This window comes from Pithys albifrons, chromosome 3 (genome assembly GCF_047495875.1).
Source record: "Pithys albifrons albifrons isolate INPA30051 chromosome 3, PitAlb_v1, whole genome shotgun sequence".
Classification (NCBI taxonomy): domain Eukaryota; kingdom Metazoa; phylum Chordata; class Aves; order Passeriformes; family Thamnophilidae; genus Pithys; species Pithys albifrons.
In genome coordinates, this window is record NC_092460.1 from 101628811 (window position 1) to 101642146 (window position 13336).

Here is a 13336-nt window from a genome sequence, read left to right on the forward strand (position 1 = left end):
TGGGGTGCCTGAGAGAGTTGTGGGGTGCCTGTTTGAGTTATGGGGTTCCCAGCACTATGGAGTGACCATTTGAGTTACAGGGTGCCCAGACCCACGGGGTACCCCAGAAAATTTATGGGTGAGTATGGAGGGGACCCCATGGGGGGTCTGCGGGGGAACCCCACGGGTTTGTATGGGGGGAACACTGCGGAGAAGTCTGTGGGGACTTCATGGATGGGAGAGGACGACACTTAAAGGGGCTGTGGGGAAAATCGCACGGGTGGGACTGTGATTTAAAGAAAATCTAGATATTAATGGTAAAGCAAAATTTTATTACAGCTTGCCCATGGCTGGAGTCACGCAGGAAGCTCATACCTAAACAAAGTACGTGTCTACCGTGTACAAAAATGGGGTGATTTTTATACAGGTGGTTTCAAATATCTATTACAGACAGTTATTTGTTTAACACAGATTTTCTAATATAAGAATTTTATAGAAGATAATTTAAACAAAAGCTGTTCGGACTGCCCATTTACCCAGGTTTCTGCCCTCCTGCTGTGTTGACGAGGTGTTAACAGCCTTCTCTTATCAGCTCTTTATTCAAGCAAGCCAACTGAATCCAATTCCAATCCACCTAATTCCCTTCCATCCAAACCCTTTCTACCCCACCCATTCGACCCCATCCCATCCCAATCCCATCCCACCCCATCTCATTCGACCCCACCCCACCCCATTCCATCCTATCCCAAGCCCATCCCCATTGTCCCAGCCCCACTATCCCAATCCCACTGTCCCCCGGCTGCACGGGCAGTCGGTCCCTGTGCCGCGCTCGCGCTGCCAGCGCCTGGCCGGGGGGTCCCGCGCCTTCCCCCGCATCCACATCCTCCCCCGCGCCCGGAGCCGCACCGCGGTGAGTGCGGACAGGGGACGGGACCGGGGACAGGGGCGGGACGGGGGGACAGGGGAAGAGAGAGGGGCAGTGGGTGCGATAGAGGGGACAGAGGAGATACAGGGGGTGAGAGTGGCTGGTGGGACAGAGAGGACGGGGGAACGGAAAAGTGTGATAGAGGGGAACACGGTACGGGAGGTGCAGGGGATGAAAGGCGGGAAGAGGGGGAGAGACGGGTAGAAAAAGGTACGGGGGGAAGGGAAGGACGAAACACGGATGGGGGGAGACAAAGGGGTAGGATAGAGAGGCGACTGGGAGGACACGGGGGGATAGGATGGGACAGGGGTGGATAACTTAGGGGGCAGGGGGGACAGAGAGGAGAGAGGACAGAGGGACAAGGAAGGAAAGGAAAAACGGGGGGACAGGAAGGACAGGTAAATAGAAGGGAAAGGAGGAGATGGAGGAAAAGAAAATGTCCTGGGAAGGGACTAGGGATGTCCTGGGCGAGGGAAGAGTGGAGTAATGCACGGCCCTGCGGGGAGAGGGGTGTCCTGGGGAAACCGGGGTACTGAGGTTAAGGCGATCTTGGAATATGAGGACTCCTGGGAACAGGGGTCATCCTGGGGACAGAAGTCACCTCAGGGCCACGGAACAGTGTGGGGGAGTAGGGACCCCTTTTGGTGTTGGACACTGGGGACAGGGGACACGGAAGACAGGGGGCTCTCCTGGACACTAAGCAATGTGTGTGTGGCTTCTCTGGTGCCGGGGGCTCTCCAGGGACCCTCAGATGTGTGTGTGGACCCTCTGGAAAAAAAGGCATCCACTTTGCCCCAACCCCGGTGCCCCCCCGTTCCGTTCCCCCCTTGCCCCGCTATCCCAGCAGTTCTCCCCTTTCCCCCCGTCTCCCCGATCCCAGCAGTGCCCCCCAGTGCCCCTGCAGGAGCTGTGCCTGGTGCCCGATCGCTTCTGTAGGGGCTGGAGAAGGACACGGGGATGGTACTGCCCCCGGGAAGCCACTTCGGTCACGGGGGGGCACCCACCTGGGGTACGGAGGGCACCCAATGTAGGGTACGGGGTACGAGGGGCAGCCAAATGTGGGCACAGGGTGTGGGGGGATACCCACCTGGAGTACGGGAGCATCAAAATGTTTGAGTATGGGGTGCTGGGGGGCCACCCAAATTATGGGGTCCCGTTGGGGTAAGAGGTTTTCGCAGATGTGATCCAAGGTCCCCTTGGTTGCGGATCCCGGCTTGGCGCTGCCCACGGGGGGGCCGGGTGCCGGTGCCGGATCTCCCCTGCTCGGGGCAACCGCGGGGCTGGCAGGGGCCATGGCCATCCCGTACCCTCTGGATGAATCCCGAGGCTGGGCGCTGGATGTGGCCGTGCCCCGGAGGGAGTTGCGGGACGCGCGGGGCCGCTGCCGCCCCACCGTGCTGTGCGTGGTCAACCCCGGGGACCCCACGGGTGGGTATGAGGGGGAAACTTGCGAGGTAACCCCATGGGAACGTATGGGGGACACTCCACGGGTGAGTACGGAGGAGACCCCATGGGGGTGTGTGCGGGGGAACCCCACGGGTTGGTATGGGAGGGGGGAACACTGTGGAGAAGTCTGTGGGGACTTCGTGCATGGGAGAGGACGACACTTAAAGGGGCTGTGGGGAAAAACGCACGGTGGGACTGGGGCTCTGTGGGAGTCCATGACAGGACACGGGGTGCCCCCTGGGTTCCGCCGGCTCTGTGGGGATCCCTGAGGGGGCAGAGGTGCCCTGTGGATCGAAAGGACAAGGCAGGTGCCTCTTGTGTCACTGCGGGCTCTGTGGGGGTCCCTGAAAGGACAGGAGTGCCCCGTGTGTCACTGCGGGCTCTGTGGGGGTCCCTGAGGAGACAGGGGTGCCCCGTGTGTCGCTGTGGGCTCTGTGGGGGTCCCTGAGGGGACAGGGGTGCCCCGTGTGTCTCTGTGGGTGTCCCCGAGGGGACAGGGATACCCCGTGTGTCACTGCGGGCTCTCTGGGGGTCCCTGAGGGGACAGGGGTGCCCCGTGTGTCTCTGTGGGTGTCCCTGAGGGGACAGGGATGCCCCGTGTGTCACTGCGGGCTCTGTGGGGGTCCCTGAGGGGACAGGGGTGCCCCGTGTGTCACTGCGGGCTCTGTGGGTGTCCCTGAGGAGACAGGGGTGCCCCGTGTGTCACTGTGGGCTCTGTGGGGGTCCCTGAGGGGACAGGGGTGCCCCGTGTGTCTCTGTGGGTGTCCCCGAGGGGACAGAGGTGCCCCGTGTGTCACTGCGGGCTCTGTGGGTGTCCCTGAGGGGACAGGGGTGCCCCGTGTGTCACTGCGGGCTCTGTGGGTGTCCCTGAGGGGACAGGGGTGCCCCGTGTGTCACTGCGGGCTCTGTGGGTGTCCCTGAGGGGACAGGGGTGCCCCGTTTGTCACTGCGGGCTCTGTGGGTGTCCCTGAGGGGACAGGGGTGCCCCGTGTGTCACTGCGGGCTCTGTGGGTGTCCCTGAGGGGACAGGGATGCCCCGTGTGTCACTGCGGGCTCTCTGGGGGTCCCTGAGGGGACAGGGGTGCCCCGTGTGTCACTGCGGGCTCTGTGGGGGTCCCTCAGGGGACAGGCAGGTGTCCGGTGTGTCGCAGGCGCCCCCTGGTGGTCACCGAGAAGCCGCAGGAGCCCCCAGCGGGACGCGGGGCCGGGCGGGGCCGCTCTGTTGCAGCTGGTCCCATTTTCCCGCCCGCCCGGGGGGCGGTCCCGCCGCTCCCCTCAGCCCCGCAGTCCCGCCCACCCGTGAGGGGCTCAAAAAAAGGGTTTGGAGTCGCCTCAGGTCGGATTTTTGGCATTTTCAGGAGGGAGAGTGCGTTCGGGAGCAGCGTGAGAGGCAGTACGGCACAGAGGCAGAGGGTCTGTCGGTAGAGATGCTGGGGAACACCAGAGGAGACAGAGAAGTTCGTACAGGTAAAGCTGAGGGAACTTCGCAGCTACAAATACAGGATGTCTTGAGGGAAAACGCCAAGAACAGACTGACGATCTTTGAGGGAAAAACTGAATAGAGCACATTTTGAGGTGAATTATGAGATGTCTTGACAATAACAGAGGGGTTTTGAAGAAGGTGCCCTGAAGGGTCCCTGAGGAGCCAGGGGGGTCCCCGGGGGTCCGTGATGGTGCCCTGAGGGAGGCAGGGCAGCCCCGCTGGGACAGCTGAGCCTCCTTTCCCGCCTCAGGCAGGGCGGGGCCGCCGTTCCCGCAGCCCTCAGACAGGTCCCTGAGGCGGCCGCAGGTGAAAGGCGCTTTGAAAAGGTGGATAAAAACTTGTGAAGTCTGTCTGGGGGAGATTGTGGGCTGTTGGACACAAAAGCTGAGTGAGGAGCATTTTGGGGGGGTGAAACACGGGTCGCTGTGCGTGTCCCTGAGTGGGAGGTGGGTGTCCCCTGCATACCCCTAAGAATCTGTGAGGGGAAAAAGGGTACCCTGAGGGGTAAACAGGCGTCTCCTGTTTGGGCCCCGCGCCCGGAGCTGCCGGGGTGAGAGGAGACAGGGGAGGGACTGTGAAGGAGACAGGGAGAGAGAGGGGCACAGCGAGTGTGATAGAGGGGACAGGAGGGACGGGGAAGTGCGACAGAGGGGACAGGGAATGAGAGGAAAAAAAAGGGACACAGGGTAAGGGGTGGGACACTAAAAGGAGCGGGGGCGTGCCCCGTGTGTTCCTGGGGCTCTGTGGGGGTCCATGACAGGACAGGGGGTGTCCCCTGGGTTCCGCCGGCTCTGTGGTGGTCCCTGAGGGGGCAGGGGTGCCCTGTGGATCGAAGGGACAAGGCAGGTGCCTCTTGTGTCACTGCGGGCTCTGTGGGTGTCCCTGAGGGGACAGGGGTGCCCCGTGTGTCACTGCGGGCTCTGTGGGTGTCCCTGAGGGGACAGGGGTGCCCCGTGTGTCACTGCGGGCTCTGTGGGTGTCCCTGAGGGGACAGGGGTGCCCCGTGTGTCACTGCGGGCTCTGTGGGTGTCCCTGAGGGGACAGGGGTGCCCCGTGTGTCACTGCGGGCTCTGTGGGTGTCCCTGAGGGGACAGGGGTGCCCCGTGTGTCACTGCGGGCTCTGTGGGTGTCCCTGAGGGGACAGGGGTGCCCCGTGTGTCACTGCGGGCTCTGTGGGTGTCCCTGAGGGGACAGGGGTGCCCCGTGTGTCACTGCGGGCTCTCTGGGGGTCCCTGAGGGGACAGGGATGCCCCGTGTGTCACTGCGGGCTCTCTGGGGGTCCCTGAGGGGACTGGCAGGTGTCCGGTGTGTCGCAGGCGCCCCCTGGTGGTCACCGAGAGGCCGCAGGAGCCCCCAGCGGGACGCGGGGCCGGGCGGGGCCGCTCTGTTGCAGCTGGTCCCATTTTCCCGCCCGCCCGGGGGGCGGTCCCGCCGCTCCCCTCAGCCCCGCAGTCCCGCCCACCTGTGAGGGGCTCAAAAAAAGGGTTTGGAGTCGCCTCAGGTCGGATTTTTGGCATTTTCAGGAGGGAGAGTGCGTTCGGGAGCAGCGTGAGAGGCAGTACGGCACAGAGGCAGAGGGTCTGTCGGTAGAGATGCTGGGGAACACCAGAGGAGACAGAGAACTTCGTACAGGTAAAGCTGAGGGAACTTTGCAGTTTCAAATACGGGATGTCTTGAGGGAAAATTGAGGTAAAACGCCAAGAACAGACTGACGATCTTTGAGGGAAAAACTGAATAGAGCACATTTTGAGGTGAATTATGAGATGTCTTGACAATAACAGAGGGGTTTTGAAGAAGGTGCCCTGAAGGGTCCCTGAGGCGCCAAGGGGGTCCCCGGGGGTCCGTGATGGTGCCCTGAGGGAGGCAGGGCGGCCCCGCTGGGACAGCTGAGCCTCCTTTCCCGCCTCAGGCAGGGCGGGGCCGCCGTTCCCGCAGCCCTCAGACAGGTCCCTGAGGCGGCCGCAGGTGAAAGGCGCTTTGAAAAGGTGGATAAAAACTTGTGAAGTCTGTCTGGGGGAGATTGTGGGCTGTTGGACACAAAAGCTGAGTGAGGAGCATTTTGGGGGGGTGAAACACGGGTCGCTGTGCGTGTCCCTGAGTGGGAGGTGGGTGTCCCCTGCATACCCCTAAGAATCTATGAGGGGAAAAAGGGTACCCTGAGGGGTAAACAGGCGTCTCCTGTGTCCCTGAGGGGTGTGAGGGACACAGTGAGAAAAAGGTGCCCTGAAAGGTTCCCCAGGGTAGATGTTGTGCAGTTGGAAGGGTAAAAAGTTTTGAACTTCGGCATTAGACTAAAGCAGGCTGTTTCACTGGGGTTATTGAGAGGGTAAACCATGAGCTAATCTACAGGTATCAGTTTTGGGAGAAATATGAGGTAAATGTCAGGGACAAAATAAACACATTAGAGGGATGTTAGCATGGGGTGATCATTTTTGGGGGAAAATCAGAAGAACTTTAAGGAAACACATAGGCAGCATTTTTGTAGCAGAGAACTTATGAGCAGGCAAGAAGATTAAAGTATTATAAAGAAAGAGGGTGTTACTTGGCTCTGCTGAATTAGCATTCATGTAGTTGATTTCGTTGTACAAAGTAAAACTACAGGTTGGGTAAAAAAAGATTTTTATGAAAGAAAATTATAATCAGAAAAGTACTCGATGACTCCAGATAAGCGAAAACGTCACAAAAATAACTGCTAAGAGAAAATTTTTACTTTTATCAGCAAAGGCATTTATTGACAATGTTGGAGACAAGGCAGTTCATACTGGGCAAAAACTTGCCTAGCTTGTTTATGGAAAATAAGCTTTTTTATAGTCTTAAGTCTATAGTGACACCTTCTAATTTCCATATTAATGACTAGGCGGAGTCTTGGGCTGAGCTTTCTTTTGGCTTCGAATTTGGGTTGGGGTCTCCTGACTTCATCCCTCGGGGTGGTCTTGACGCGTCTTCATCACTGCTGGACTTTTGCCTTTCTTTGTTTGATGACAACATGGATCTGTAAAACTCGTAAAACCTTGGCTGTAACTCTACAAAATCCTGGCTCTTTACCACCTCATCCTATAGAGATGTCTAGGTTAGTGGAATGTGTGACTCCTAACCTTGCTACACTGGGCTCCTGACAATTTGTACTTGAACATGGTGGCTCTAGGACTTCATGCTGTTCAGTGGCCTTGCTGTGCAAACAACACTTTGCAGAGCAGAAATAGAAATTTCACAAAACTAGGGGCTTTTGGTCTCTTTTCTCTTTCAGTCCCCCCAGTGTTTCAAAGTATACAAAGTCTTTTGTTCAGTTTCAGTACTATTGGGGTTTGATATACATGTGTATTGCTGGTATCACTTACAATTTTTGTCTTTATTGCTTTATTTGCACTATAGCTACAGACTGAGCAGTGCTAGCAAGAGTATTGCTGTTGCTGTAGTTATGACTGGGGGTACCAGGGACTTAAATAGCTTATGAGGCAGTGGGCAAATAGCTTATAAAAATGCTTTACCAGTGGTGGGTTTTTACTCGTTTAACTTTGGTTGAGACAGTTTCAATGCTTTCAGTATCATGTTTAATTTGCTTTAGCATGTGCTGAGGTTTCCTTAAGTGCCCCAGCATTTCTTTAAACAGGTGAATATCTGTGCTAGTTCTGCAATTCAGGTGTATCATGACACAACGTATAATCACACAAAATTCTAACATGTACACAGCCATAGCTCACATAAAATACATACACTGCTAAAATACTGAATAAAGTCTTTAGACTGTGGCTATTTCAAAACAAAAGTTTGTGTTAAAGTCATAATAGTTGCCAAAAGTTCAGCAATTTGTGTCGAGTGAAATTTGAGGGTTGTCGGTCTTACGGGTTCTGAGGTTTATTTTTTTTCTTAGGAGTTTTCAGGGAGGGTTTTCTTTTATCCAGACTGCTGGGAACAGGGTTAGCAACATTTGAAACAGTCTATTTCATCTTTCTTGTAGTGGGTCTCCTGAAAAATTCTTAACATACACAATCACTAAAGGTACATAAATACAGTTTGCTAACACATAATGTTATTTTATTTAATAGAATTTTAATAAATTTTCTTGATTGGTTAATTTTGCACAGGAATGTTTCTGGTCACTTAGGAAAGAGATCCGTGAAAACTAAAAGGTAACAGAAATCTCCCCCCCCCGTTAGGAAATTAAAAGTCAATTTGCTGACTTTTACTTAATAGGCATCTTTTGTTTTGCTGCCGTGAGTGCCCCCAGAAACAGGACTTGGAGCCCAGTTAATGTAGGATAAGATAAAAAGGTACATTCTTTAATGGCCAGGGTTGGGGCTTTTAGGAATACATGATGACATCTTCGTGCTGCCCCCTTCTTCCTAGAACACTGATTTCCATGATTTATAATATTGCCCACCCAATGCCCAGTTTACACATCTCTCAGTCCAGCCCCAGTCCCACCCCTGTGCCATCCCCCAGGATTTGGGGACTGGGGTCACTGGGACCCCCTGTTCTTCATCAGCTCTTTTTCCTCGGGCTTTGGAGTTTTTCCAGTGTTCTCAGACTCAAGGTTGTTGGTTTATGTTTGGTCTTGTTTTGCAGACCTTTCTGATAGTTGTCAGCTCTTGTACCTCGAAGAGAGCCTAAATAGCTAAAAGAATTTGAGCTCCTGATCTGTGGTAGGGGTTGGGATGTATAAACAATGAACATGAGCTGTTACAAATATGAACACTACATTTGCTACAGTTACAAATATTTCTAAAATCTATAAAAATGAAAAATCAGAAAACCCCTTTGGCATCAGTTTATTGCTCTTTGTTGTATTTTGGTTCTAGTATTTGGGTTATTTCTCAAAGATGTTTTCCATTGAAATGTAACTTGTTTTATTGTTGTGAACAGGTTTGGCTTTACTACTCAGGTTTTTAATTTTTAGTGTGTTTTTTTCATGCTCAGTTTTGCAAAGTGCTAAACTAACTTTTTATGTAGTAACTAATTAACTTTTTTGTTACTATTATAAATTTTGTATTTTTCTTTGAAATCTGACTTTTGATACAGTATCTGTTTACCAGGTTTTTGTTTGTTTCTGGAACTAGGGCTGCTCTTTGCTTTTCATGGTTTTAGCAGCTTGTTTTGCTTTAGCATTGGCTTTTATGTCACTTTTTGCACACTGTTACCTCTTTGGTGGTCTTTTCAGTACATAATGGCCACTTCTGATGGGGGTTTTGGTGCTTCTAACAATTGCAGAATTTCTTCAATACATTTTCTTTGTGCAGTTAAAAGTCTTTTCTCTCTTTTTTTTACCTGCTCTGTGAGCATGTGCGATGCCACAGACATATTTAAAGTCAGTCCAGATGTTGATTTTGCCAATTCCAGAGCTCAGGTGCTCTCAGTCTTTCCTTCTGGGCTGAAGTTCCTGCAGGCAGAGGATTTTATTCAATTCCCTTGTTTCACAAAGCTGCTACTGGCAGAAAACCAATCTTCTGCTTCTAGGAGTGGTTCTTCTTCAAGGTCTGGAGGGCTGGAATAAACTTCTTCTGTGGTCTCCAGGCAGTCAGGTAGAAAAGGTTCAGCTCTGGGTTCACCTTCTAGGAATGAAGCTGGTTGACAGTGTTGGTTACTTGAATAGGTATGAAAGTTCCTGGCTTCGTCTGTGTTTATGATCACTGCTGCTCTTTGCTTTCAGGCAACTGGGCCAACTTTTGCTCACTTCATGTAATTGCTTGGAGAAGTGGCTGCTGGCTCTTTGTCTGGCTCCAGCTGCTGTGCCAGGGCCTCCAGGACTGTCTTTGCTGCTCATGCCAAAGCAGCCAAAGGGGCTTCCTCACGTCAGGTAATCCCAACGCCGGAGCCCTCGGGAGTTCTGGCTTTAGCTGCTCAAAGGCCTCATTTGCTGCAGGGTCCAGGTCATGTTGTCTTTAGCAGCTTTTAGTAGGTTATACAGCAGTTTTGCAATTAGCCAGGATAGCTTGGTATTTCAGGAACTGAGAGAGTGACAGTCAGGGGTTACCCTTCTGCTCCAGCACTGCTGGCACACCGACCTGTCATGGCCAGAAAGGCTCAAAGATCTCTCACTGTTCGTGGTTCAGGTGTCTGGCAGTGGCTTCTTCTTTTGCTGTTCTTGGGGAGCGTTGTCTTCTAGAAACTCTGTATCTCAGGTGTAACACTTGCTTCTGTACCAGCTGCTTTTTCCTGGTGAGAGACTTAATACTTATTTAGCAAACTTGCAGTCCACAGAATAAACTCTTCCTGCTTTTCAGTGGTTATTAATAAGTTACACAAAAGTTGCAGACGCAGATTTCTCCTGGTGGGCACTGCTATTGGTTTACATTTTAAAATCTTTGAGGTTACGTTGTTCAAGTTCGCTGCTGTGAGTGGTGTGTTTGTTTGGTGTTTTTGTCTTTTTAGCAAATATATTAAAGCTTTTTTTATTTTAATGCAAATACTTTCTGACTTTTTGCTAAGGAAAGGCAGAAAGGAACATTTTTAAAATTTAATACTTTTTGTTTTCAATTACTGGGTTTGTTTCTGGCTGTACTTCTATTTAGGTGAGGTTTGCTTGTTTTGACTTACCTGGTGTGTTGGTAGCTCGGACTCCCGATACACTTAACCTAAATTTGATCAATATTTTGATTATTCTGGTTTGGTTTTACACAGTTTATACCTAAACTTAAAGCTTTCTTTTCTTCTTAAATTCAGTTTTACTTTGTTTAAATTAGATTACAGCTCCTAGATTTTTAACAAATCTTTCCCCAATGAGGGTCTGTATAAATTTGGTAAATAGAAAAACTGATGTACTCTATTTGCTTACTTAGGGTATTTCAAAAAAAAGTTTTTTCTGGTTGACCAGTAGCACACCTGTGACTTGAACACATTTAGTACTTTTAACAAAAACTGTAGTTCCAGTGTCAAGCAGCAACAGTTTTTTCTAATGTTTATATTTTTCTATTGGAGTGTTTACTACAGTTTTAAATACCACCACATCTATTGCATAAAACCCTTACATGTATTAAACAATTGCAAAACAAACATTTTAACTTTAGGTTTTATTTAGTGTGGAATGCTTACAGGTAATTTTTAGGCACTGCCACATTTTGGCTGGGTAATGCCTTCAACAACATGGTCTTAGATGTTTCAGGTTTTCAGTGACTTTTCTGAAAACAAATAAAACAACACAGAAAACAATAACTTCACACAAAACTCTTAACTTTTCTTTAAAAATAAGACAGACACTGAAAACTTTCAACTTTTCTGAAAACAGAACAAGAGCAATTTGTTCAGCAATTTGTGTCAAGTGAAATTTGAGGGTTGTTGGACTTACGGGTTCTGAGGTTTATTTTTTTCTTAGGAGTTTTCAAGGGGGGTTTTCTTTTATCCAGACTGCTGGGAACAGGGTTAGCAACATTTGAAACAGTCTATTTCATCTTTCTTGTAGTGGGTCTCCTGAAAAATTCTTAACATACACAATCACTAAAGGTACATAAATACAGTTTGCTAACACATAATGTTATTTTATTTAATAGAATTTTAATAAATTTTCTTGATTGGTTAATTTTGCACAGGAATGTTTCTGGTCACTTAGGAAAGAGATCCGTGAAAACTAAAAGGTAACAGAAATCTCCCCCCCCCGTTAGGAAATTAAAAGTCAATTTGCTGACTTTTACTTAATAGGCATCTTTTGTTTTGCTGCCGTGAGTGCCCCCAGAAACAGGACTTGGAGCCCAGTTAATGTAGGATAAGATAAAAAGGTACATTCTTTAATGGCCAGGGTTGGGGCTTTTAGGAATACATGATGACATCTTCGTGCTGCCCCCTTCTTCCTAGAACACTGATTTCCATGATTTATAATATTGCCCACCCAATGCCCAGTTTACACATCTCTCAGTCCAGCCCCAGTCCCACCCCTGTGCCATCCCCCAGGATTTGGGGACTGGGGTCACTGGGACCCCCTGTTCTTCATCAGCTCTTTTTCCTCGGGCTTTGGAGTTTTTCCAGTGTTCTCAGACTCAAGGTTGTTGGTTTATGTTTGGTCTTGTTTTGCAGACCTTTCTGATAGTTGTCAGCTCTTGTACCTCGAAGAGAGCCTAAATAGCTAAAAGAATTTGAGCTCCTGATCTGTGGTAGGGGTTGGGATGTATAAACAATGAACATGAGCTGTTACAAATATGAACACTACATTTGCTACAGTTACAAATATTTCTAAAATCTATAAAAATGAAAAATCAGAAAACCCCTTTGGCATCAGTTTATTGCTCTTTGTTGTATTTTGGTTCTAGTATTTGGGTTATTTCTCAAAGATGTTTTCCATTGAAATGTAACTTGTTTTATTGTTGTGAACAGGTTTGGCTTTACTACTCAGGTTTTTAATTTTTAGTGTGTTTTTTTCATGCTCAGTTTTGCAAAGTGCTAAACTACCTTTGTATGTAGAAACTAATTAACTTTTTTGTTACTATTATAATTTTTGTATTTTTCTTTGAAATCTGACTTTTGATACAGTATCTGTTTACCAGGTTTTTGTTTGTTTCTGGAACTAGGGCTGCTCTTTGCTTTTCACGGTTTTAGCAGCTTGTTTTGCTTTAGCATTGGCTTTTATGTCACTTACTTTTTGCACACTGGGTGTCCCCCACGCTCCTGGGGGGCTGTGAGGGCTACACGGACAGCGACAGGTGCCGTGAGGGCGGTTGGGGGGCTCGGCCGTGCCGTAGCTGTGCCCTTTCCCCGCCGCTCCCCTCAGCCCTGAGGCAGGGCAGGCGAAAGGTGCTTTGAACAGCTCCGATAAAAGCTTGTAGAGTCGCCCTGGGGCTCATTTTGGACTTTTAGAGACTAGGGAGTGTTGGACTACAGCATCAGAGCGCAGCAGGGTGTTTCGTGACAATTCTGAGGGAAAAGCTTATTGAACTGAGGCTTCATGAGGTAACTCAGCGGCCACAGAGTTTGATAAAGCTGAGAAAACTGCAAAAGGACACTTGAGATATTTGAGAGGAAAATCATTATGTAAAGTGTCAGGCCAGAAAGAAGATCTCTGAGAGAAAAATTGACTTACTGGGCTTTTCCTGAAACGGGAACATGTAAAAAAAAAGAGAGAGTGCCTATGGGGGACAAAAAAAACATTTTTCAGAGCAATCTGGCATAACTATTAGGGACAGAATAAACATCTTGGAGAGATATAAGCGTGGGGCCATCCTATTTAAAGACAAAATCAGAAGTACTTCAGGGAAGACATTGGTAGCATTTTCATAGCAGGCATCTGCAAGTTGGCAAGACAATTTAGGTAGGAGAAAGAATGGACATTTAAGCAGGCTGTGCTAAACTAGCATTCTGGATGTGTGCAGTTCTTTTAGTTGTAGAAACTAAACTTGCTGATGGGGTGAAGGAGACAGATTTTTCTGAAAAAAAAATTCACCATCCTAGGGAATGACTCCATAAATTAGGAATACTGTTTTACGTTCTTTCCAATCATGGAGTCAAAGTTTAACAAAGGATCTTGGACGTAATTTTCCTGTAAGAAGAGAAAAAGAATGGTAATAAGTACTTCACGCCGA